The 27,585-nt window shown below is 44.2% G+C and overlaps 1 protein-coding gene across 3 annotated transcripts in view; it reads left to right on the forward strand.

The window, feature by feature from the left end:
- The window catches only part of Polr3A (RNA polymerase III subunit A), a 342,849-nt gene that overhangs the window by 57,779 nt on the left and 257,485 nt on the right, over positions 1-27,585 (forward strand). Inside the window, exon 1 of one of the 3 annotated variants that reach the window (XM_068379131.1) lies at positions 8,993-9,149. The exons of 1 other annotated variant lie outside the window; for it this stretch is intronic. The gene's annotated coding sequence lies outside the window, so the exon portion shown is untranslated. Of the gene's footprint in view, positions 1-8,992; positions 9,214-27,585 lie in introns of those variants that run through there. One more of the 3 variants, XM_068379132.1, reaches the window with a different exon arrangement.

Consider the following 27,585-nt stretch of genomic DNA (forward strand, 5'->3'; position numbering starts at 1 on the left):
TTTCTGGTCTTATAATACAGGGGAACCACATAGGCTGGTTTGATTTCCAAGAAAAATTACTGCTTGAGGCAAGTGGGTGTTTCTTAATCAGAATTCTTTGCTGAATATAGATATTTTGTTTGTATTTTCCAGATATGGCTAATCAAGTCAGAAATGAATGTCAAATCTAATGTCAACAAGTGTAAATTTTAACTTTTTACGAAAATTATTTAATTTGCTTTGGGTGCATTGCTTTGCACTCTTATCTCCTAAAATTCTCAATACGGAACGTTATACCCACTTTCAGTTTTTCCAAATTAAGGGTAACTGTGAAAGATTCATGTTGTATTATACACAGATTTTCCAAGTCAAGGTCGTGGGAACAAGGGGGTCGAGTCGGGGTTCCACGTTTTGACGATTCTTTTTTTTTTTTTTTTATCTATTATTTCAGATAAGATTAAAGATATTGAACTGCATAAATTAAGTAACTCGGAAAGTTTTCAAGGATATTAAATTACATACATCTGGTAACTCATCCTTCATAAAAAAATTGTACATTCAAAATCAAGTTCTAAAGTACAAGGATTTTGTTAACATGCATTTTCATGTTGAAAAATTATCCCGCTTTTATGTTTATATTTATGCATTGTATATATATATATATATATATATATATATATATATATATATATATATATATATATATATATATATATATATATATATATATATATATATATATTATATATATATATATATATATATATATATATATATATATATATATATATATATATATATATATATATATATATATATATATATATATATATATTGTGAGGGTACGTAATGAGAAACAGCTGAGGACTGACGTTTATAATTGGGGACATTCGATTTATATGCAGGTATGTTGACGGAAAGGAAGTGCCTGGGCTGGGGCGAACGATCTTGGTAGCCAAGAACCCGTGTCTTGCATAAGGCAAGGCAATCTTAAAGCAAAGCAAAGACATTCGTCGCATAAAGGTCAAGTCTGACCGGGCCTTTGTATTTCTTACAAAAGTTTGCATACAAAATGTGGAGCATCAAATAGCCTACATGAAATGGCACAATATATACATTGGCTGAAAGACAGGAAAAATCCAACTTCATTGGTATATACAAACAGGCTGTAGCAAGTACGGTTAAGAAATGATAAGTACAAAATTCGTATTCGGCGAACCTAAATCCGAAAGAATGATGTCTTTACAAGTATCCCCCCCCCAAAAAAAAAACAAGGATTATTTTACAATAATTATCGTTGACAATGTGACATTTCCAATCCTGGTATCTTCGAGGAGGAAGAAGGTGCCCCCGGGAGTTTGAGATCTGCGGAAGAGGGCTGTTTTCAGAGGCTGATACCTCTGATGCATCATCTGTCAGGATGCCTTCCCGGATGGAGTTCGCGGGGTGTTCGACTGTCTGTCGCCAGGGCTGGTTGCACCAAGTGGGTGGAGGCTTGTTTTGGGGCGGCACTCGTAGATACCCCTTTTCAGTATTCGCAGCGTCGTTCACCGTCAGGAATGAGGGTTTCAGTCTGTCGACTGTGACCCAATCTTCTTTGCCATGGATCGTGAGGCAGTATGCCTTGGGGGCCGTTTTCACGATGCAGTATGATCTTGATATGGCCTCATCAGGGGGCATTAATGCGCGTTATTCCTGACGAAGACGTAGCTGTAGGTGTTCAGGCCCTTCAGTTTGAAATGCTTGGTCCTGTCGGTGAAGGTTCTCGGACACGGAGTAAATTTCCTAGTGACCTCACAAAACCTGGCGATCGGCGTGTCCTGGTTGGTGTTGTTTGTTGGGAAGAACTCCCCAAGTATGGCCAGTGACTCGCCGTATAATTTCTCCGCCGGGGAAATCTTGCTGTTTGCTCTGGGGGCGGTCCTGAGGCCAAGGAGATCCCATAGTAGTTGTGTTTTCCAATTTTCATCGGTGCAGCGGGCCATGAGGGAAGCTACCAGTGAACGGTGGACTCTCTCTACCATACCGTTGGTTGCAGGGTTGTACGCCGTTGTACTGTGAAGGGATGTTCCTAGTAGGCAAGCCAGGGAGGCCCATGACGGGGACAGGAATGCTGGCCTGCGGTCAGTCGTGATGTCATTGGGTTGTCTGAAACGGTTGATCTAATATGACACGAGGGCTTCTGCACAGGCGTTGGTTGTGGCTTCTGGCATGGGGGGAGGGCTTCTGGCCACCTGGTGGATCAGTATATGATTGTAAGGAGGTACCTGGTGTCTTTGGATTGTGGGAGGGGTCCTAGGATGTCAACGTGTATGTGCCTGAAGCTGCACCTCAGTTGAGGGAAGTCCCTGACGTCTGATTCCGTGTGACGACTGATCTTGCGTGCCAGACGAATTTTTTAGCCATCAGCAGTGGCATTGTTCATCCTGAGGGATGCGATAGTCCGTGGATGATCTCCAACACCTGTTTCCGCTGGGAAGCGGGTACCCAGGGATCAGGGCAACCGATGATGGTATCGCAGAGTAGTGCTGTGACCGTCGGCTCCACTGGGATGTCTTCCAGTTCCAGTGAAGTGGGCATCGTGCGGTACGCTGCTGTCTCTGGGTCAGCGGCTAGTTCACGGGAGAGGTTCGTGTAGTCCATGCTCAGGCAGACAAAGTTAATTTCTACCCATTACAGAGCGTTGGCCGTGGGGTTGTACACCTGAACTCAGCAATGGCGGCCAAGTGCCGTCGTTGTCTCGCTCATCACTCGTCGCCCACCTTCATGAAGACGTGGACCGATGGTTGGTAGTCTGTTTGGATGGAGAAAGAGGTTCCTTCCAAGAGGTACCAGAAATGCCGAATGGCCTGGTAGACGGCCAGTAATTCCCGGTTGAATATACTTTAATGCATTTCAGGTGGCTTGAGTTTATGGAGGAAAAACGCAAGCAGCTGGGGCAATCTATTCACAATCTTCTCCAACACTGCCCTGTAGGCGACATTCTTGGCATCAGTGGTGAGTCTCAGGGGGTCCTCCGTGTCCTGATAGACTAGCAAGGCAGCATCAGCGAGGGCGACCTTTGTCTGATCGAATGCCTGCATTTCCCATTTCAACTTCTTTGCATTCCCCTTCAGGACATCGTTCAGCGGGGACATGATGCGAGCGATGCCTGGAATGAAAGGCTGATAATAATTGACCATGCCGATGAATTCCTGTAGGGCCTTGATTGTTGTAGACGTGGGAAAGGTCCTCACTGCTTATAGCTTGGAGGCCATGGGGTGTACTCCCGTCGAGGAACCTCGTGTCCCAGGAAATCAACGCTCTTTACGCCGAACATGCATTTGTCGAATCGGACGACCAACCCATTCTCCTGTGAGCGTTTCAGGACCACCTGGATTGGATCCTTGTGCGATTGGGAGAATATCTGGATGTCTTCCACGTAGAAGGTTGGCTAGGGCACCAGCCATCTGTTGAGATGCTACCACTAGAGAGTTATGGGGTCCTTTGACTGGCCAGACAGTACTACATTGGATCCTTCTCTCTGGTTATGGTTCACTTTCCCTTTGCCTACACATACACCAAATAGTGTTGCATATTCTTTACAGATTCTCCTCTGTCCTCATACACCTGACAGCACTGAAATTACCAAAAATTCTTTTTTGTTCAAGGGGGTTAACTACTGCACTGTAATTGTTCAGTGGCTACTTTCCTCATGGTAAGGGTAGAAGAGACTCTTTAGCTATGGTAAGCAGCTCTTCTAGGAGGAGGACACTCCGAAATGAAACCGTTGTTCTCTAGTCTTAGGTAGTGCCATAGTCTCTGTACCATGGTCTTGCACTGTTATGGGTTAGAGTTCTCTTGCTTGAGGGTACACTTGGGCACACTATTGTATCTAACTTCTCCACTCGTGTTTTTCAAGGTTTGTTTTATAGGAAATATTTATTTTTGTGTTGTTACTGTTCTTAAAGTATTTTATTTTACCTTGTTTCCTTTCCTCGCTGGGCTATTTTCCCTGTTGGAGCCCCTGGGCTTATAGCATCCCAGTTTTCCAACTAGGGTCGTAGCTTAGCAATTAATAATAATAATAATCATAATAATAATAATCATAATAAGCCCACTGTGTTTTTACTTATGATTTATTTTATCTATCATTAGTTTTTCGGTTTCAATTTTATCTTTAAATTTTCAATGACTTTTATATTTTTAATTTCGTCTAACTTCTGGTTTACAGAAGATAAATATCTAGTGTTTTAATAGATAATTATGTTATTTATCTTTGGTTTTAAATTATGGTGATAAGGTATGAAGATGAACACCTCACAAACAGAGAAGTACTCCATAGATTTAATGATATTGCATTGGGCATGAAAAATCAAGGTTTTTGAAATCCCTTTATATATGTTTATATATATATATATATATATATATATATATATATATATATATATATATATATATATATATATATATATATATATATATATATATATATATATATATATATATATATATATATATAACGGATTTTGAGCGAAGCGAAAAATCTATTTTTGGGTGAGATAGCCATGACGTCCTGATGGAAGGTTCCTTCAGTAGCTTCCTAAGGGTATATATGACTACAGTAGATATTCCCAGGGAATTAAACTAAAGGTTCACAAAATTCTAACTTCTGGCGCGAGTACCCATAAGGTTTCCCTTTAGGATATCGTATAATAACAGTGTGGCATGCTTGACACGTCACATAGCTATCTGCACCCCACATAGTGTTTACGCTTCGAGGGGGAAGTGTAGCAAGTATGGGAGGAGCCGTTACAAAACTCTCCTCCTTCGTTACTGTTACGGTACTCGGCGACATCACATCCGGCCGCCATGTTGGATTGATGCCGCCAGAGCGCGCTTTCCTCATTCCTTTTCATGTAGCGTATATGACTAGGTGCTTTTTCCCAGTTTTCGCTAAGAAGTCCAGAATGACTCTGAGTTTGTCTGAGTCTTTCTTGGGAACACAGAATAGTCTTCCCTAGAACCTGGTGGACTTTACCCTCTTGATCACCTTCTTGTTCAAGAGTTCTAGGACATATTATTCCAGGACAGGGGTGGAGTGTTGGAAGAATTGTTGGAAGGTTCGAGGTGGTGTTACCCAGCTCCACCCTAGTCCCTTCTTGATGATGCTGTGGGCCCAAGGATCGAAGGTCCAATGATCCTGGAAGTGGCGGAGTCTTCCTCCCACCGGAAGCACTTCATTGCTTCTGGTTTCCCGAGGATTTGCCACCTCGGCTGCCTGCTCCCCTTCCTCCCCTCCCTCTAGATGGACGTCGAGAGGAGTCATTGCTGGAACCTCTACCTCTGGGGCGAAAGGTAGTGGATTGCCTTTTATAGGCTGGTGTAAAGACTAGTGACTGAGCCACCACCGGCTGAGGGACCAACTGAAAGGTCTGTTGTGGCTGAGCCACCAACTGTGGAGTAGTGGGTGCCGGAAACTGGCGTTTAGCCTGACGCTGCTGGGGTCGGGGCTTGTTGGACTTCTTAGCTTGGGAGCCATCATCCTGAGAAGATTTCCTCTTTCGGGACATGCCCCACTTGTTGAGAAGGTGCCGGTTTTCAGTGGCGGCTCTGTCCACAATCTCTTTCACGAGGTCGACAGGAAAGAGATATTTGCCCCAGATGCTGGAGGAAATCAGTTTCCGGGGTTCGTGTTTGACGGTGACATCCGCAAACATGAATTCTCTACAGGCTCTCCGGGCCTTGATGAAGCTATATAAGTCCTTCAGCAAGGTAAGGTTCCTGCAGCAGCTTCCTCAGGGTATATTTGACTACAGTAGATATTCTCAGTGAATTAAACTAAAGGTTTCACAGAATTCTAACTTCTGGCGCGAGTACCCGTAAGGTTTCCCTTTAGGATATCGTACAATAACAGAGGACGTATGCTTATTAGAAGAACAGAGGAACCTTATATAGCGTTAAAAGATGATTATATATTTTACTTCAGAGGACATGAAAGGAACAAACTAAATGGAGTTGGTTTTCTTATTGATAAAAATCTTGCGGGTAATGGAAGAATTTATAGTATCAAGGATAGAATTGCAGCATTAATGATCACAGTAAATGATAAGTATAATCTGAAGATCCTTCAAACCTTTGTGCCAACAGCATCCCAATCAGAGGAAGAAATAGAAACTTTTTATTAAGATCTGGAGATATATATGACAAAAAAAAAAAACCATAAGACTTAATTTACATTGGTTTATGGGCGATTTCAATGCTAAAGTTGGCCAAAAGAAGAGAGGAAAATTGGCATAAGAACAGTAACATTGAAATAAATATATCCTATATAAACTTGAAAAAAAATTAACAAAACAAGAGGAAGAGAAATAATATAGAATAGTGTGCTCGAGTGTACCCTCGAGCAAGAGAACTCTAACCCAAAACAGTGCAAGACCATGATACAGAGGCTATGGTACTACCCAAGGCTAGAGAACAATGGTTTGATTTTTTAGTGTCCTTTTAGAAGAGGTGCTTGCCATAGCTAAATAGTCTCTTCTATTCCTACCAAGAGTCAAGTGGCCGCTGAACAATTACATTACAGTAGTAAATCCCATAGGTGAAGAAGAATTGTTTGGTAATCTCCGTGTTGTCAGGTGTATGACAGAGGAGAATATGTAAAGAATAGACCAGGCTATTCGGTGTATGTGTAGAAAAAGGGAAAATGAACCATAACGAGAGAGAAGGATCTAATGCAGTACTGTCTGGCCAGTCAAAGGACCCCATAACTCTCAAACGGTAGTATCTCAACAGGTGGCTGGTGCCCTGGCCAAGCTACTAACTGATAGCCCTAGCTTTGTCGATATTGGGAATGAGTTTTTAATAAAGAATCAACATCGTTAGTATGTTTTTGATAAATTTATCAAATATGCCTACCGGTATATTAATCATTGTGTAGAAACTGTAATTGGTCACATTCAAATGAGCCAAAAATATGATTTTGTTGTTATTACAATCTGCTGTCAAATGCCAGGAAATTCCATCTTAGAGTGTTTCCTTTTAAAATTCTATTGGACAGGCTCCCCCAAACAACGTCCCCCGCTGTCACTACCTTTTCAAACCTTTGCCCCACTCCCCCCACCCAAAAAGTACTCCTAGGCCTCTGTAAGTTTAGGGTAATTGTAAAAGTTATTGTATGGACATGAGTCTTAGTATGAAAATGAAACAATCTCCAACAGATTTTGTATATTTGAATAAAAATCCCTCTGAAGAATATTAGGAGTTAAAAGGCAGGACAGGGTTAGAAATGAAACTATGAGAGATTACTCGTGTGCCATATGTGGATGAGATTATGGTGGGGGTTAGATGAAGATGGTTTTGGCATGCTCTTTGCACTCCCCAAGAGAGATTAGTTCATCAAACGATTAACTGGGCTCCACAAGGCACTAAAAGAGTTGGAAGACCCAGACCTGCATTGCTGAGAACTATGAAACGTGAAGTAGATGATGAGTGGAGAAGTATTGAATGAAAAGCTCAAGATAGAGATGACTTGCGAAATCTAAACGAGGCCCTTTGGGTTAATAGGTATAGGAGGAGATGGTGATGATGATGATGAAAAGAATCTTCTGCTTTTTTTCCAGGTAGTACTCCTATAGCCATTGTTGCTTATGTGAAGTTCAAAAAATATCCTTGAAATAATAACCCACAGGGTTTAAGAGCGCAGCTCAAAACGTACCGCTTGCCTAGACAAAGGAGCAGTTATTATTATTATTATTTTTTTTTGCGATTGAAGCAAAACATGGTAGCAAAAACCATTAGAGGTTTTAAAAGGTATCCCCGAAATAATTTTCCTCGGTTGCGACCGCAGCTCAGCATGACACATGTACCACTTGCTAAAACATAAGAGCAGTGATGTATTGTTAATTTTGCGAGCGCAGCGAGCCACAACAAAGCAAAAATCAGTAGGACTGTATTGCCGAGATCGAGGCCCCCACTAATAACGTTCGGCATTGTAAACTCACATTATCACCCACGCTGGAAATCACCAATGTCCATCGCAAGTGTACTACAAATCACTTTCTGATGAGTATTAACTAGTTTGACCCTAATTTTGTATCCCTTTACGCTATTCATTTCCTTTATACTTTTTAGGCACACCCTAGTCATTGATAGCAATATGGATTTTTTTAAATGGAAGTTTCGAAAATCATTATTTATGATAGTACAGCGTGTTATGTTCGTTTTTCTATTGTTCTTTAAATGTCAAGCGAAGTTGGTTTTGCTATGTACTTTGGTGTATCACAATGATTGCCATTCAGCATTATCAGCAATGTATTAACAAAACTAGGGTTTTAATTAGGAAAATGTCACGGTGGGGTGTGGGTGGGCCTGGCACCTATGATTGCTGGTAAATATTGGCTCATTTGTTTTTTCTCACTATTCTTGGAACATGGGAATTAACTAACAAATATGTTCCTAATTCACAGCTTAGGTTTGAAGGGTAGGCTAACACCTGCAACTTTTTCCATTTCTTGCAATTTTCAAGATTCATTAGATAAAATAGGAGGGTTAACAGGTCTATCCTGCCAAAAAGGTGGAAACAGCTTCTTTACAGCTTCCAATAAAGTAAAGTAAAATACAACAATTTAGATAACACTTTAGACTAGTTTTATAGAGTGCATAGCATAAAGTGATGACATTGAAGAAAAAGTATATGTTCTAAAAGACCTCATCTATGAGAAACTGAAATTGTTAAGGGATTTATGATGGAATTATACTATCCTTAAATAAATGCTCAAACGTTCAGCTATTTACCACAAGACACTGGAATACTTGGAAGACCCAGACCCACATGGCTGAGGACTATGAAGCGCGAAGTGGGAGATGGTGAGTGGAGAAGTGTTGAATTAAAAGCTCAAGATAGAGACGACTGGCAAAATCTAACAGAGGCCCTTTGTGTCACTAAGCGTAGGAGGAAATGATGATGAAATAAATGTTAGTACAGATTTACCGGGCATGGCTGGAGAGTCGTTATAAAGTTACATTTTTCGACTACTACTACTATACTACTTTTATATGACAGTGGAATTATAGCATGGTGCTTGTTTAATTGTGGAAAGATATATCCTTAGAATGGCGATTATACAACGGTTATCGCGGTGATGATTGGTTTAAATCGGACGTAAATTTCTCCACACCATTTAATGAAGGTTTGGATAACCAGTGGTTTAATTTTGGTGTGCTGGTATCTGGGCAATAGCCAGACCGGTCAAGGTGAATCCAATTCAATTTATTAAGGCTAGTATGTTGAATGAGCCTTGCTAATATTAGCCAAAACCTAGGCTATTGTTTATTACATTGTACTGTAACCCAACCCTTACTCGCCATTGGCAAGTAAGCCTAAAAGTTTGAAGTCTCGTATGACACCACAATAGTACTGTACTTTGTTTACTCACTACCTTTGATAGTACTTTGTTGCACCGTGTTTCTATTTACCCCATAGACTAATTCGGTAATTTTTTATTGTATTACAGGGTGAGATTTCGAACTGAAAATATATGAATTTCTAAAGTAAATAACGTGATTTAACCGAAATTGCTGTTCATTTCAATCGGAAACAAACAGATCAACCAATTCGGGTAACTTTTAGTTGTACGGTGTCACTTCTCTTACGAATGTACTGAGAACGATAACATTAGCAACGTTACCAATAATACACAGTGTTACCAACGTTGACGTATGGTACACAGAGTTACCAACGGCACGCTGACATTACTAACGATAGCAATGATAGATATTTCCATTGTTCTTGTTCTTGTTGTTGGGCGGAGGGATTTGCCTTTCCATCGGTATCTCCTTGGGTTTCTTCTTTATTCTAATTCTTTTATTTTCTTCTCTCTTTTTTTCCACATTTGATAGATATATTCTTTTCTTTTCTCAATTCCTTCTTTCTTGAACAGCACGTTTCCTATTATCTTCTTCTTTTCTTCTTCTTACGGCTGTTGCAATTCCACTATTTTTCTTCTTTCGTCGCTGAGGTCTGGACACTCAAGAATAAAGTGGGCGAGGTCTTCATTAACTGCCCCACATAGTTTGCATTCTACCCTACCTCCTGCTTCATGTCTTTTATTATCATTTAATTTCAAACAGTTGGCCCTAGCTCTATACATAATAATAGAATTAGGTTTGTTGTCATAAAACATTTCTTCTCCTATTTGCCCTTTTTCTTGTTCGTATATTTCTAAACTATTTTTCTCTTTTATCTCATCCCTCCACTTTTTACCATCTACTTCTCTAATTTTGGCTTTAAGCTCTTCTCTTCCCATTCTCCTAAAGGTTCTATCGTTCATTTCCATATCTTTAATCCATTTCTTAGTCTCTTTCATCCACATGTTATTTTCATTTTCTTTCATTTCTTCCAGAATTGTCTTCAGCAAATCATTTCTCCCCTCTTCAATCCCTTTCACAAACCTTAGCCTTCCTCCTGCTATCCTAGTTTTCATTTCGGACATTCCTATCTCTCCCCGTAGTGTTGCTACTGCTGCATATGATGGTGCTCCCAAAATTTTTCTCCCTACTCCGTTTTCAATCTGCTGTAATCGTTTTATTTCACTTTCTGTTATGTTCATTACTGCCGTGCCATACAGTATTCCGGGTAAGGCTACATTTTTCCAATATGTTTTTCCTATTAGTATTTTGTGGCAGCTTTTCGCAATAATTGAGTAGGTTAAGTTAGCTAGCTTCTCTGCCTTTTCCATCATATTCTTCTTTTGTTTTTTAAACATATTTCTTTTCCCTTCTATCTCTATTCCTAAGTATTTTATGCTATCTGTTACTTTGATACCCTCTATTTCTTCCGGTTTTTCTTTCATATTATATATGATTATATGACTCTTATTTTTGTTTATTTCTAGCCCACATTCTCTACATATTTCTACTAGTATTTTTATGTTTGCTTCTGCATCTACTGTATATATATATATATATATAAAATTTTTAAATATTTAACTTAGCCGGTGAATATATAATAGCTGCAACTCCGTTGCTCGACAGACAAAAAAACAGTAAAAACTCGCCAGCGATCGCTATATAGGTTGCGGGTGTGCCCACCAGCGCCAACTGTCGGCCAGATACCACTCGATGTAAACAAAGACTCAATTTTTTCTCTGTCGACGTGTCGACAAGACGTACTTTACTCGCTGTTGAACCTTGGAGTTTTTTTCACATCATATTTGGTGAAGTACTTTATTTTGGTTTGAGCTTTCGCAGTACAGGTGTTTTTCTTCAAATAAATCTTTGAACTCTTTTTTTGGATCGGATTAATTGTTGATGACTTAGATCGTTTTTTGGAATTTTTCCTTGACTAATTCAAAATGGCTGACCTTTCACAAGTTCCCAAGTTCAGAAAATGTAATGCTAGGGACTGTCATAGGCGTCTTCCAAAGGCTTCTCTCGACCCTCACACTGTTTGTTCCAATTGTCGGGGTAAAACCTGTCAATTGGAAGATCGGTGTGAGGAATGCGTGGGCCTTTCGGAATTCGATTTTATCGAATTTGAGAAGTATACACGCAGACTAGAGAGAGATAGGGTAAGGAGAAGTTCTTCTAGGTCGATAGATTTTTCCTCTCCACATGCCCCTGAACCTAATCCTTCCCCTGTAGTGGTTGTTCCTAACCCCCCTCCTAGCACTCAGGAACCGTCGATGCAAGACATGATGCGTGCTATCCATGCCTTGGGGGAGAGAGTTGAGGTCCTTGCAAGTGACCGCAATCAACTCATGGCGGACGTAAAGGAACTAAAGTGCCAAAGTGCCACGGCGGAAAGTGTTAAAGTGCCTAGTGTTTCTCAAAGTGTTGTGAACAGTGTTGCGCTTGAGGGTTCGTCTGTTCGTGCCTGTCGTCCTCCTAGTCCGGGACCTCTTGCAAGCTCCCAAGCCCAGGGGAGAAGCAATTTCGTACGACTCATGGGTTCGAGAGGCCTTGATCAGCGAACAGACGTTCCCTCTATGGTATCAGGCGTATCTCCCCAAGATCGCCCCTACCAACGTAAGACGAGAGAGCCCATTTTTACCTCGTCGTCCGAAGGTGTTTCTCGTAAGAAACCTTGGACCAAGGTCTCCAGACCTTTGAAACGTAAGTCGGTCCCTTCAGGACAAGTCCAACGTCCCGGATGTAGCCACTGGGACAGTTCGGACCCATTGCCGTCATCGGATGACAGCTCGCCGCCTAAGAGAGGCAAAGTTGTGCTGCCTCAGTCGCTCACCCCGTCTGTTGCCACACCTGCTCCCGTAGACCCTAAATGGGTGTTACTGCAGGACATGCAGTCCAAGCTTGTGTCCTTGATGGAGGACTTCAATGCGAAGAAGGTTGCCGTAGAACCTTCTGGCCAACAACCTTCCAAGCGGTCTGTTGTGCGTCCTGTTGACGCTGAGGTAGCTTTCTCGCATCAACCAGTTGGGGTAGTACCTCCACCGATGCGACCCAGTGTGGGTTGCCAGCCGCACGTTGACGTTAAGCGACGCACGGAGGTGGTTGTTGACGTTCAGGACGTTCATCAACCAGCAGAGGTGACTTGTTTTGACGCGGTGCGTCAACCTCCGCAACCCGGTATGGTGTTGACTGCACAACCCAGACGGTCTAAACAGTCTCGGGTGGACGCTGTGCGTCCTCGCGCACCGATGGTTGTTGACAGTTCCCAGACTGCTCAGCAGTTCCATGACGCTGCGTCCGGCTCCGTCACGCATGCACCAGTGCGACCGGACTCGGCGAGTCAAACGTTGCCCACTCCTGTGCCGTTTTCTCATCAGTTTTCGGATGAGGAACTGTCAGATGAGGACGTTGCTGAACCACAAGAGGATCAACCTTCAGAACTTGATGAGCCTAAGGCAACTCAACCATCCTTGGACTTTAGAAAAGTCATGGCGGTGTTTAAGGAGTTGTTCCCTGACCACTTTGTTTCTGTGGCTCCTCGTTCGCCGCCGTCGGAGTTTGTATTAGGCGTTCCTGCTGCTGTACCTGCCTTTACGAAACTCGTTCTCTCTCGCTCATCCAAGAGAGCCTTGCGGCTGTTGGGTGATTGGTTAGAGACCAAGAAGAGTTTAGGGAAGACAACATTTGCCTTCCCCTCTTCTAAACTCTCGTCTAGATCGAGCGTCTGGTATGCCACGGGAGAAGTTCTCAGCTTGGGAGTTCCTGCCTCTGCCCAGGGCGACTTCTCAAGTCTTGTAGACTCTCCCCGCCGCCTTGTCATGAGACGCTCGAAGATTTGTTGGTCACCATCGGACCTGGACCACCTTCTTAAAGGTATATTTAGGGCTTTCGAAGTCTTTAACTTCCTAGACTGGTGTCTAGGAGCCCTGAGTAGGAAAATCTCGTCTACAGATAAGGATGTTTCCTTACTCATTATGTCCTGCATGGACAAGGCCATCCGTGATGGGTCCAACGAACTTGCCGCTTCATTCACATCTGAAGTCCTGAAGAAACGAGAGTCTCTATGTTCTTTCCTGTCCGCTGGAGTGACGCCTTGCCAAAGATCTGAGCTACTCTTTGCGCCCTTGTCCAAGTGCCTGTTTCCTGAAGTCCTGGATAAGGAAATTGCCTTGTCTTTAGTTCAGAAGGACACCCATGATCTAGTTGCGTCCTCGGCTCACAAAGCTCCCCCTTTGCCTACATTGTCGGCTAGACCGAGGATAGACACTCCAGCGTCTCGATTTATCCCGCCCTTTCGTGACAGAGCCCCCAGCAGGGGAGGTGCTCGTGCCGAAGGGAAGCGAGGGAAGAGGAAAGGATCCAAGTCCTCTAAGGGCAGAGTCTGACTGCCCGCAACTTCAGACAGCAGTAGGAGCCAGACTCAAGAACTTCTGGCAAGCCTGGGAGAAGAGAGGCGCAGATCAACAATCTGTGAGGTTGCTCAGAGAGGGGTACAAAATCCCTTTTGTACGCAAACCCCCTCTAGCGACGTCCCCCATCGATCTCTCTCCCAGGTACAGAGAGGAAGAAAAGAGACAAGCCCTGAAACTGGAAGTGTCTCTTTTGCTAGAGAAGGGAGCGGTGGTCAAAGTCTCGGACCTTCAATCACCGGGGTTTTACAACCGTCTCTTCCTAGTATCAAAGAAGACAGGAGGTTGGAGACCGGTGCTAGACGTCAGTGCTCTGAATGTCTTTGTCACAAAGACGAAGTTCTCCATGGAGACCACAAAGTCAGTCTTAGCAGCGGTCAGAAAGGAAGACTGGATGGTCTCTCTAGACCTAAGGGACGCCTACTTCCACATCCCCATTCACTCAGACTCCCAACCCTTTCTGAGATTCGTCTTCGAAGATGTGGTTTACCATTTTCGGGCCCTGTGCTTTGGCCTAAGCACAGCTCCTCTTGTGTTTACGAGGCTGATGAGGAATGTGGCGAAATTCCTCCACTTATCGGACATCCGAGCCTCCCTTTATTTGGACGACTGGCTTCTCAGAGCCTCTTCCAGTCGTCGCTGTCTGAAGGATCTCAAGTGGACTCTAGATCTGACCAAGGAATTGGGACTCCTAGTCAATTTGGAAAAGTCGCAGCTGGTCCCATCCCAAACTATTCCGTATTTAGGGATGGAGATTCACAGTCAAGCTTTTCGGGCTTTTCCGTCGGCCCCCAGAATAGATCAAGCCCTGCTCTCCATCCAGAAGATGCTGAAGAAAGAACGCTGCTCAGTCAGGCTGTGGATGAGTCTGGTAGGGACGCTGTCATCCCTGGAGCAATTTGTATCACTAGGAAGACTACACCTCCGTCCTCTTCAATTCCATCTGGCTTTTCACCGGAAAAAGGACAAGACGCTAGAGGCGGTCTCGTTCCCGATTTCCGAAAAGATAAAGTCTTGTCTGACTTGGTGAAAGGACAATATCAGCTTAAGAGAGGGTCTTCCCCTGACAGTTCAGATACCCAACCACGTTCTCTTCTCGGACGCATCGGACTTGGGCTGGGGCGCGACGCTGGACGGTCGGGAATGCTCAGGTCTGTGGAACTCGAGTCAGAGGAGCATGCATATCAACTGCAAGGAGCTTTTGGCGGTTCATCTGGCCTTGAGAAGCTTCGAGTATCTCCTTCGAGGCAAAGTGGTGGAAGTAAACTCAGACAACACCACGGCCTTGGCGTACATCTCCAAACAGGGAGGTACCCACTCACTGACGTTGTACAAGCTCGCAAGGGACCTGCTCATCTGGTCAAAAGATCGAGACATCTCTCTAGTAACGAGGTTCATCCAGGGCGACTTGAACGTCCTAGCAGATTGTCTCAGTCGGAAAGGTCAAGTAATTCCAACCGAATGGACCCTCCACAAGGATGTGTGCAAGAGACTCTGGAAGACTTGGGGTCAACCCACCATAGATCTCTTTGCAACCTCGCTGACCAAGAGGCTTCCAATCTATTGCTCTTCAGTCCCGGACCCAGCAGCAATACATATAGATGCCTTCCTCCTAGATTGGTCACATCTGGACCTTTACGCATTCCCACCATTCAAGATTGTCAACAAGGTACTGCAGAAGTTCGCCTCTCACGAAGGGACAAAGTTGACGTTAGTTGCTCCCCTCTGGCCCGCGAGAGAATGGTTCACCGAGGTACTTCGATGGTTAGTAGACGTTCCCAGAAGTCTTCCTCTAAGAGTAGACCTTCTACGTCAGCCACACGTAAAGAAGGTACACCAAAGCCTCCACGCTCTTCGTCTGACTGCCTTCAGACTATCGAAAGACTCTCGAGAGCTAGAGGCTTTTCGAAGGAGGCAGCCAGTGCGATTGCTAGAGCAAGGAGAGCGTCTACCATTAGAGTCTACCAATCAAAGTGGGAAGTCTTCCGAGACTGGTACAAGTCAGTTTCTGTATCCTCGACCAGTACCTCTGTAGCCCAAATAGCCGACTTTCTCTTATACCTGAGAAAAGGACGATCCCTTTCAGCTCCCACTATCAAGGGCTACAGAAGCATGTTGGCATCGGTCTTCCGGCATAGAGGCTTAGATCTTTCCAACAATAAAGATCTACAAGACCTCCTTAAGTCTTTTGAGACCACTAAGGAGCGTCGTTTGGCTACTCCTGGGTGGAATTTAGACGTGGTCCTAAGATTCCTCATGTCAGACAGGTTTGAGCCTTTACAATCAGCCTCCCTGAAAGATCTCACTCTTAAGACTCTTTTCCTGGTATGCTTAGCCTCGGCTAAAAGAGTCAGTGAGATTCATGCCTTCAGCAAGAACATCGGATTTTCGTCAGAAAAAGCTACTTGTTCTCTGCAACTGGGTTTTCTAGCCAAAAATGAGCTACCTTCTCGTCCTTGGCCTAAATCTTTCGATATTCCCAGCTTACCGGAGATCGTAGGCAATGAACTAGAAAGAGTCTTATGCCCTGTTAGAGCTCTTAAGTTCTACTTAGCTCGTACTAAACCTTTACGAGGCCAATCTGAAGCTTTATGGTGTTCGGTTAAGAAACCATCCTTGCCTATGTCAAAGAATGCTTTGTCATACTTTATCAGATTGCTAATACGAGAAGCTCATTCACACCTGAGTGAGGAAGACCGAGCTTTGCTTAAGGTTAAGACGCACGAGGTTAGAGCTGTAGCAACTTCCGTGACCTTTAAGCAAAATAGATCTCTGCAAAGTATTATTGACGCAACCTATTGGAGAAGCAAGTCAGTGTTCGCATCATTTTACTTGAAAGATGTCCAGTCTCTTTACGAGAACTGCTACACACTGGGACCATTCGTAGCAGCGAGTGCAGTAGTGGGTAAGGGCTCAACCACTACAATTCCCTAATTCTATATCCTTTTAATCTGTCTCTTGAAATGTTTTATTGTTGTTTTTATGGGTTGTCCGGAAGGCTAAGAAGCCTTTCGCATCCTGGTTGATTTGGCGGGTGGTCAAAGTCATTTCTTGAGAGCGCCCAGATTAGGGGTTTGATGAGGTCTTGTTGTATGGGTTGCAGCCCTTGATACTTCAGCTCCTGGGGGTCTGTCAGCATCTTAAGAGGATCGCTGGGCTCCGTAAGGAAGACGTACTTACAAGGCAGAGTAATCGTCTAAGTCGACTTCCTTACCAGGTACCTATTTATTTTGTTTTTGTTATATTGATAACTTCCAAAATGAAATAAAAACTCTTAGCTTATACGATGTAAACATATTTAACTGGTCTCTACCCACCTCCTTGGGTGTGAATCAGCTATTATATATTCACCGGCTAAGTTAATTATTTAAAAATGATATTTTAATTATAAAATAAATTTTTGAATATACTTACCCGGTGAATATATAAATTAAACGACCCTCCCTTCCTCCCCAATAGAGACGCAGTGGGATGAGAAGAAATTGAGTCTTTGTTTACATCGAGAGTGGTATCTGGCCGACAGTTGGCGCTGGTGGGCACACCCGCAACCTGTATAGCGATCGCTGGCGAGTTTTTACTGTTTTTTTGTCTGTCGAGCAACGGAGTTGCAGATATTATATATTCACCAGGTAAGTATATTCAAAAATTTATTTTATAATTAAAATATCATTTTCATTGAAGGCAATAGCCTTAGTGGCACTATATATATATATATATATATATATATATATATATATATATATATATATATATATATATATATATATATATATATATATAGATATAGATATAGATATAGATATAGAGATAGAGATAGATAGATAGATATATATATATATATATATATATATATATATATATATATATATATATATATATATATATATATATATATATATATATATATATATATATATGTATATACATACATACATACATATGTATGGTAACTGTCGGAAACTTGTATTATTTAATTCGTGAAACTGTCCTAGAATGCACTAATATTGAATTTTTTTTGCAAATTATTTTTCTCTCAAATAGATGTTCTTTCATACAAATTTTTTGTGTAAAGAGTAATTTGCTCACCTAATCTTCCACAATTAGTATAAAAGGGTAAGGTGGTGGTTACATGGTGGCAAAGCCCCCTTCCCAGTAAGTAAGGACAGGATAATTTAGGCCAGGTTAGGTGGGGTACTCTAAGTTAGTACTTACCGATATCTCCTTAATTTTCTTGTACGTAATTCAAAGGCATTAACGACCTCTGTCAGCATCGAAAATTGGAATGGCTGTAATCCTATACAGTATATATTTACTAAGAAAAATAGCATCTGTGTATGCAAGTTTCCTAATATCCTTACTGTTGAGATGTCAGCTTAGGGAAGTTGAGAAGTGCAGTGTGAAGCCCCCTGATGAGCAAGGACACTGTCATAGGCAGTGTTAGGGGTGGATGGGAGGTATCAATATTTACTAGTGCCAGTGCACGGTTATCGATTTACTCAACTTAAGGGATGCATGAACCTACATCCTAATATTATCTAATGTAGGGCAATATTGATCTGCCAGATCCTACCTTAAGTGTAGTATACAGTAGATACTGAATGCGAGTGAAATAAAAAAGGTGGATGCAGTTGAGATGAACTGTTTATATTGTATATTATTATTATTATTATTATTATTATTATTATTATTATTATTATTATTATTATTATTATTACTTGCTAAACTACAACCCTAGTTGGAAAAGCAGGTTGCTATAAGCCTAGGGGCCCCAACAGGGAAAATAGCTTAGTGAGGAAAGGAAAAAAGGAAAAATAAAATATTTTAAAAATAGCAACAACATTAAAATAAATATTTCCTATATAATCTATAAAAATGATAACAATACAAGAGAGAGAGAAATTAGATAGAATAGCGTGCCAGAGTGTACCCTCAAGCAAGAGAACTCTAACCCAAAACAGTGGAAGACCATGGTACAGAGGCTATGGCACTACCCAAGACTAGAGAACAATGGTTTAATTTTGGAATGTCCTTCTCCTAGACGAGCTGCTTACCATACCTAAAGTCTCTTCCACCCTAACCAAAGGGAAAGTAGCCACTGAACAATTGCAGTGCAGTAGTTAACCCCATTGGTGAAGAAGAATTGTTTGGTAATCTCAGTGTTGTCAGGTTTATGAGGAGAGAGAATTTGTAAAGAATATACCAGACTATTCGGTGTATGTGTAGGCAAAGGGAAAGTGAACCGTAACTAGAGAGAAGGATCCAATGTAGTACTGTCTGGCCAGTCAAATGACCCCATAACTCTCTATCTCAACAGGTGGCTGGTGCCCTGGCCAACCTACTGTGGTGTAAGAATAATAGGTAGGGTGAGAAATGCTGAGATATTTAGTATAGGGAAGAGAATTAACCAGGGTTTGTTCCAACATGAATATAAACCCTATTTCTCTACTTAGGAGATAGAAAATAGTGCAAATTGGAACACGGCCATAAAAACTTTCAACTAGGTGTCAACAACCGGTTTGGTTGTTACCAGTGGGTAGGGGGGAAGCACTGTCCCTCTGATCACTCACAACAACTCCACTTTCATTTTAGCCTTGGTTGAGAGCAGACACTCTCGTCCTTGCTCCGGAACTGGCTTTCATAAAGGCTTTAATCATTATTCTTTTCCTTTTTTAGGCGTGAGTGGAGTGAACCTTGAGGTTACTGATATATGGGTGTCTCCTGGCATAGAGGAGCAGCACATTTATATCAAGGTGTTGGAGATGGATCCTCACTGGCTTTGCCCTCCATGCAGATGACACTCCTGCTCAAAGGCTTCTCCATGCGTCGAGTGTCGGGAATGGTCATCCTTCTAATGGGAGCGGTATGGCAAGAGGATGAAAGAAGTCTAAAAGAGATACTTCACCTTCAGAATCTTCAATAAAGTTTGAGAAATCTTGAAGACTTCCTCCCTCTCCTGGTATCCTCCCCTCTGCCTCTGCTCATTTAGCCTCCTGCGGCAGTCGGTTGAGTAAGAGAAGTGACCTTGCAGGTGTTCTGTTCCTGTTGGGGTTTGTTTCGGCACTTCTCCCCGTAGAGGTGATAGGAGGGATTCCCTTCTGTTTGGTCTCTTGCCCCCAGACCTTCATCGACAGCAGCAGATCCTCTTCTATAAGAGGAGCTGCGGGGTAGCGCTCTGGCGAGCGTTGCTCCAGTGTGCTCACCCTTCAGATGGGTTTGTCCTCTACAGGGTAGCGCTCATGTGAGCATTCCCCCAGTTTATGCGCTAAGCATGGTCAGAGCAAGGATAGGCTTGTCTGTTCTCCACGGAGTGATGCTCAGGTGAATGTTTCTCCTGTGCGCTCACCCCTCGGGTTGGGTTCGCAGAGGTTTGCCCATCCTCTCCATTCTGAGCATGGTGACCTTTTGGGGACCTTTGGCAGACGCCCTCGCAAGCGCAAGAAGTTTTCCTTAACTGGGAGTCATTCTCCCCAGGTAACTCAGAAGTGCCAGTGTGACTTTTTGCCCACTAGTCCTTTGGAGGTTGCTGATGAATCCTTTAGCTATCATCCAGCAGACAGGCGGTTCAACCTCCATGCCACTGCTGTCTCGCAAGACTCGCCGAATCTTGCCTATGTGCGCTCAGCAGGTGTGATCATCATTACACTCACCTGGCTGAGTTGAGAGTGCTGCTTGTCATCTGCTTACGTACCAGGCTCTCCCTCATTTGCTTCTGGTGACAATTATTGATTGTCCCCAATCAAATTTGAGCTGACCTCATGCCACCTTCTCCCCTTGGTATGAAAGAGTTTCTGTCCAGGAAAATCTTCAGTCTCCTTTGGAAAGGAATATATTTTGTTCAGATCTCTAGTTCCCTGACACCTTGGAGAATAGAAGTTTTTCATCTAACCCCTTCTTCCTTTTCATAGGGCTCAAGCCTCAGAGAAATTAGGATCTTCAGTCAGGACTGAAGAACAAAGCTTCTCATAGAACAGAAAGGATTCTTGAGCTTCGTGGGAGATGATGACTTATGATCTAGACCTGATTCTAGAGGGGGTACTGGGAAGATCCCCTCTCATACTTGATCTTTTCCAAGGGGAGAGGACCGTGAGATGTATTTTTATCTGTACCTCGCCCCACACCGGCAGGGTTGCTCTCCCCAGGGGGAGAGCTATCCTTTTTCAACGTCTGTGCAAGATTACATATACACACGCGATCGATTATCGCAAATAAGTGATAATATCAGGTGGGCTCTCGTGAAGAACCCATTTTAAATATTAAACTTATCCGGTGAATATATAATAGCTGACGTCTCGGACGGCTCGACAGAAACCCAAAAACTCACGAGCGATCGCCGTGAAGGTTGCGGGTGTGCCCACCAGCGCCGACTATCGGCCAGATACCGCATATACTTGTAAACAGCTCCAGTTCTTCTCTGTCGGTCTCATCGACAAGTTGATTCCGCTCGCTGTTGACCTTGAGTTTTCGTCATTTTTGGTGAAGTACTTCATTTTGGTTGTTTTGAGCTTTCGCTGAGACGGGTGTTTTTCTCTTCAATTAAAACTCTTGAACCCTTTTTTGGCTAGTGTTTATTGTTGATGACTTTGGATTTGTTTTGGATTTTCTTTGACTGTTCAATATGGCTGACCATTCTCCTATCCCTGGACCTAAATTTCACAAATGTAATACTAGGGATTGTAACAAATGTCTTCCCAAGGCCTCTCTCGACCCACATACCGTGTGTTCTAATTGCCGGGGTAAAACCTGCCAATTAGGAGATCGGTGTGATGAGTGCGTGGTCTTGTCGGAATTCGACTGGCTTGAATTTGATAAATATTCTCGTAAGCTGGAGAGAGATAGTGTGAGGAGGAGCTCCTCTAGGTCGTTGGAATTTTCCTCCTCCCATGCCCCTGAACCTAATCCTTCCCCTGTAGTAGTTGTTCCTGAACCCTCTACTAGCACTCATGAACCGTCCATGCGGGATATGTTGCTTGCCATTCAAGCTTTAGGCGAGAAAGTTGAGTCCTTAGCATCGGACCGTAACCAACTCATGTCAGATGTGAATTTATTGAAGTGTCAGAGTGCCAAATCAGAAAATCGTGATAAAGTGATAAGTGCGCAAAGTGTAATTAGTGTTGCGACCGAGGGTTCGTCTGTTCGTGCTTGTCGCTCCCCTAGTCCGAGACCTCTTTCAGGCTCCCCTGCACCAGGGAGAAGTAATGTCGTAGGACTTAAGGGGACGAGAGGCTTTAACCAACGTACAGACGTTCCCTCTTTGGTATCGGGCGTTTCTCGTCAAGATCGCCCCTACCATAAGACGAGCGAGGCTGTTTTCTCCTCGTCATCCGAAGGCTTTCCGCAAAAGAAACCTTGGCGCAAGGTTTCTAGACCCTTGAAGCGGAAGTCAGTCCCTTCAGGACAGGTCCAGCGTCCTGGCTGTAGCCATTGGGACAGCTCTGACCTTTGCAGTCGTCGGAAGACTGTTCTCCTATTAAACGTAAGCGTTACACGGGGTCCGAGGGTCTCGGTAAAGGCAATGTTTTGCCTACACAGACGTTACCATCGTCTCGGCCCGTTCCGACTCCCGTTGATCCTAAATGGGTTGTCCTGCAGGACATGCAGACTAAGCTTGCCTCCCTTATAGGAGAGTATAAAGCTGAGCAGGTTCACGATGATCCTTCGCTCCGTTACGCTGATCGAGACTCTGGCCGTCAGCCGCCCAAACGAGCTTTTACTCGCCCTTTTGAAGTTACCGCTTTGAAACGTAATGTCGGTAGTTTGTCACGTCAGTCACGTGACTTGGATCCTCCCTCGCTGCAGTCCCGTGTTGACTTTCAGCCGCTGCCGCAGTCTCTTGTTGACGTTCAGCCGCTGCCGCAGTCTCGTGTTGACGTTCAGCCGCTGCTGCAGTCTCGTGTTGACGTTCAGGACGTTCGCCAACTAGCTCGACTTGACGTTGAGCGTCAATCACCGCAGTCTAAGGTTGTTTTGACTGCTCAGTCTAGACAGTCAATGCAGTTCCTACGTGACGTCGAGGGTCCATCAACTCCTGTTGTTGTTGTTGGTCAGTCACGCGGCTTTCAGTCCTTTCAGCAGCGGCGTGACGTCGCTTCCTCTACTACTACTGCTGCTCCTTTGCTTGTTGACATTGCTTGTCAAGCATTGCCGCCGCGGCAGGTCTCTCCTTTTCATGAGACTCGACAATTGTCGGACGAAGTTCCTTCAGATGAGGAAGTTGCTGATCCTCCGCCTACTGATATTCCTTTGGGCATTTTATCAGACGGAGAAGAGCCTAAAGCTGCTCAACCCTCTATGGACTTTAAGAAAATCATGATGATTTTTAAGGATCTTTTCCCAGACCATTTTGTAACTTCTGCTCGTTCGCCTCCGTCAGAGTTTGCGCTAGGCCTAGCTGCTGTGAAGTCTTCTTTTACTAAGCTAGTGCTCTATCGCTCTTCTAAGAGGGCTTTATGTTTGCTAGGTGACTGGTTGATCACCAGGAGGAGTTTGGGGAAGACGGCCTTTGCTTTCCCTCCTTTTAAACTAGCTTCTAGAGCGAGCGTCTGGTATGACACGAGAGAAGTTCTCGGCTTGGGAGTTCCTGCCTCTGCCCAGGGAGACTTCTCAATCCTCGTAGACTCTCCCCGTCGCCTGGCCATGAGACGCTCTAAAGTTTATTGGTCCTCCTCGGACCTTGACCATCTCCTTAAATGGGTTTACAGGGACTTCAAAGTTTTTAACTTCTTAGATTGGTCTCTAGGAGGATTAAGCAGGAAGATCTCGTCTGCCAACCAGGATGTTTCCTGCATGGACAAAGCCATCCGTGATGGCTCCAATGAGCTCGCCGCTACCTTTACGGCTGGAGTCCTGAAAAAGAGGGAGACTCTTGGCTCGTTCCTTTCGGCAGGAGTAACTCCCTGTCAAAGGTCGGAGCTTCTCTTTGCCCCCTTGTCATCTGCCTTGTTTCCTCAACAGTTGATCAAGGATATTGCGGCTTCGCTGGTGCAGAAGGATACACACGACCTGATGGCTACTTCTGCTCGTAAGGGTGCTCCTTCATAGTCTTATGTCGTAACACCCAAGATCGATACCCCAGCGACTAGGTTTATCCCGCCCTTTCGTGGCAGAGCCCCCAGCAGGGGAGGCGCTCGTGCCGACGGTAAAAGAGGCAAGAGGAGAGGATCCAAGTCCTCCCGTGGCAGAGTCTGACTGCCCACGTCCTCAGACAGCGGTAAGGGCCAGACTGAACAGCTTCTGGCAGGCCTGGGAGAAGAAGGGTGCAGACCAAGAGTCTGTGTTGTTGCTCAAGGAGGGGTACAAAATACCTTTTGTACGCAGACCTCCTCTAGTAACAGTTCCTTTAGACCTCTCTCCCAGGTATTGAGAGGAGTCAAGGAGACAAGCTCTACATCAGCAGGTGTCTCTGTTGCTAGAGAAGGGAGCGGTGGTGAAAGTCTCGGACCTTCAATCACCGGGATTTTACAACCGTCTCTTCCTAGACCCAAAGCATACGGGAGGTTGGAGGCCAGTGCTGGACGTCAGTGCGCTCAACGTTTTTGTTGTAAAAACAAAATTTACGATGGAGACCACGAAGTCCGTCCTAGCAGCGGTCAGAGAGGGAGACTGGATGGTCTCTCTCGACCTGCAGGATGCGTACTTCCACATTCCTATACACCCAGATTCTCAACCGTATCTGAGGATTGTTTACAGGAATGTGGTGTACCAGTTCCGAGCACTATGCTTCGGCCTCAGCCCTGCTCCTCTCGTGTTTTCGAGGCTCATGAGGAATGTGGCAAAATTCCTTCATTTATCGGGAATTCGAGCCTCCCTGTACCTGGACGACTGGCTTCTCAGAGCATCGTCCCGTCATCGCTGTCTGCAGGACCTTCAATGGACGTTGGGTCTGGCAAAGGAGTTGGGACTGTTGGTGAACTTAGAAAAGTCTCAACTGAATCCCTCCCAGACGATTCTCTATTTGGGGATGGAGATTCGCAGTCTAGTTTTTCGGGCTTTTCCGTCTGCCACCAGGATAGAGCAAGCCCTGCTCAAAGTCCGCCTCATGCTGAAAAAAGACCGTTGCTCAGTGAGAAGTTGGATGAGCCTCTTAGGGACTCTGTCATCCCTGGAGCAATTTATCTCACTAGGGAGACTTCACCTTCGCCCTCTCCAGTTCCATCTAGACTCCCATTGGAACAAGAGCAAGACTTTGGAAGCTGAACTGGTGGGACAGCAACATAAGTCTGCGAGAGGGTCTGTCCCTGGCGGTCAAGAACCCAAACCACGTGTTGTTCTCAGACACGTCGGATTTGGGTTGGGGAGCGACTCTGGACGGTCTGGAATGTTCGGGTCTTTGGACGTCGGATCAGAGGAGCATGCAAATCAACCGCAAGGAGCTGTTGGCGGTTCACTTGGCCTTGACGAGTTTCGAGAGTCTTCTACGAAACAAAGTGGTAGAAGTCAATTCGGACAACACCACAGCCTTGGTGTACATCTCCAAGCAAGGAGGCACTCACTCCCACACACTGTTCGTCATCGCAAGGGACCTCCTCATCTGGTCAAAAGATCGAGGCATCTCCCTGTTGACAAGATTCATCCAGGGGGACTTGAACGTCTTGGCGGACTGTCTCAGTCGGAGAGGTCAGGTGATCCCCACAGAATGGACCCTCAACAAGGACGTGTGCAAGAGTCTTTGGGTGACTTAGGGCCAACCCACCATAGACCTCTTTGCCACCTCGTTGACCAAAAGGCTCCCGACCTATTGCTCTCCAGCCCCAGATCCAGAGGCGGCCCACATAGATGCTTTTCTACTGGACTGGTCTCACCTGGACGCGTACGCATTCCCGCCGTTCAAGATTATCAACAAGGTACTGCAGAAGTTCGCCTCTCATGAAGGGACAAGGTTGACGTTGGTTGCTCCCCTCTGGCCCGAGAGAGAGTGGTTCACAGAGGTACTTCAATGGCTGGTAGACGTTCCAAGGAGTCTTTCCTTTAAGGATGGATCTCTTACGGCAGCCCCACGTAAGGAGTCTTCATCAAAGCCTCCCCGCGCTTCGTTTGACTGCCTTCAGACTATCGAAAGACTCTCAAGAGCTCGAGGATTTTCGAAGGAGGCAGCCAGAGCGATTGCGAGAGCTAGGAGAGCATCTACCATCAAGGTCTACCAGTCGAAGTGAGAAGTCTTTAGAGACTGGTGCAAGTCATCATCCATTTCCTCTTCCAGTACCTCTGTAGTCCAAATTGCAGACTTTCTCCTGCATCTGAGAAATGTTCGCTCCCTCTCTGCTCCCACTATTAAGGGCTACAGGAGCATGTTGGCTTCTGTGTTCAGACATAGAGGCTTAGATCTGTCCAATAATAAAGATCTCCAAGATCTCCTTAAGTCCTTCGAGACCTCTAAGGAGCTTCGTATGGCAACTCCTGGATGGAACTTAGACGTGGTCCTAAGGTTCCTAATGTCCGACAGGTTTGAGCCATTACATTCAGCCTCCCTGAAGGATCTCACCCTCAAGACGCTTTTCTTAGTGTGCTTGGCTTCGGCTAAAAGGGTCAGTGAGATCCATGCCTTTAGTAAAAACATCGGCTTTTCTTCAGATAAAGCCACATGTTCGCTTCAGCTTGGTTTCTTGGCCAAAAATGAACTGCCTTCTCATCCTTGGCCTAAATCTTTTGATATACCTTGCCTATCAGAGATCGTAGGCAACGAGCTTGAAAGAGTACTGTGCCCAGTTAGAGCTCTTAAGTTTTATTTAGCTCGTACCAGATCTTTACGAGGTGGATCTGAGGCCTTATGGTGCTCAGTTAAGAAGCCCTCATTGCCTATGTCTAAAAATGCTTTATCGTATTTTATTAGATTTTTAATCTGAGAGGCTCATTCTCACTTAAGTGAAAAAGATCGTTGTTTACTTAAGGTCAAGACGCACGAAGTAAGAGCGATAGCAACTTCCGTGGCCTTTAAACAAAACAGATCTCTGCCAAGTATTATGGACGCGACCTTTTGGAGGAGCAAGTCGGTGTTCGCTTCATTTTACTTTAAAAGACGTCCAGACTCTTTATGAGGACTGCTACACACTGGGTCCATTCGTTGCAGCGAGTGCAGTAGTGGGTGAGGGTTCTACCACTACATTCCCTTAATCCCAATATCCTTTTAATCTTCTCTTGAAATGTTTTTAATCTTGTTTTGGGTTGTACGGAAGGCTGAGAAGCCTTTCGCATCCTTTTTGATTTGGCGGGTGGTCAAATGTCGTTTCTTGAGAGCGCCCAGATTAAGGGTTTTGATGAGGTCCTGTTGTATGGGTGGTCGCCCTGGATACAACAGCTCCTGGGAGTCTTTCAGCATCCTGAGAGGATGGCTGGGCTTCGTGAGGAAAGCGGACTAACAAGGCAGAGTAATCGTCAGAGTCAGCTTCCTTACCAGGTGCCTATATTTATTTGTGTTTTGTTATGATATAACTGTCAAAATCTCTAAGCATATACGCCATTATTGTATTAATACTGGTCTCTACCCACCACCATGGGTGTGAATCAGCTATTATATATTCACCGGCTAAGTTTAATATTTAAAAATGATATTTTGATTATAAAATAAATTTTTGAATATACTTACCCGGTGAATATATAAATTAAAGGCCCTCCCTTCCTCCCCGATAGAGACCCAGCGGAATGAGAAGAACTGGAGCTGTTTACAAGTATATGCGGTATCTGGCCGATAGTCGGCGCTGGTGGGCACACCCGCAACCTTCACGGCGATCGCTCGCGAGTTTTTGGGTTTCTGTCGAGCCGTCCGAGACGTCAGCTATTATATATTCACCGGGTAAGTATATTCAAAAATTTA

Source organism: Palaemon carinicauda, chromosome 8 (genome assembly GCF_036898095.1).
Source record: "Palaemon carinicauda isolate YSFRI2023 chromosome 8, ASM3689809v2, whole genome shotgun sequence".
NCBI lineage: Eukaryota > Metazoa > Arthropoda > Malacostraca > Decapoda > Palaemonidae > Palaemon > Palaemon carinicauda.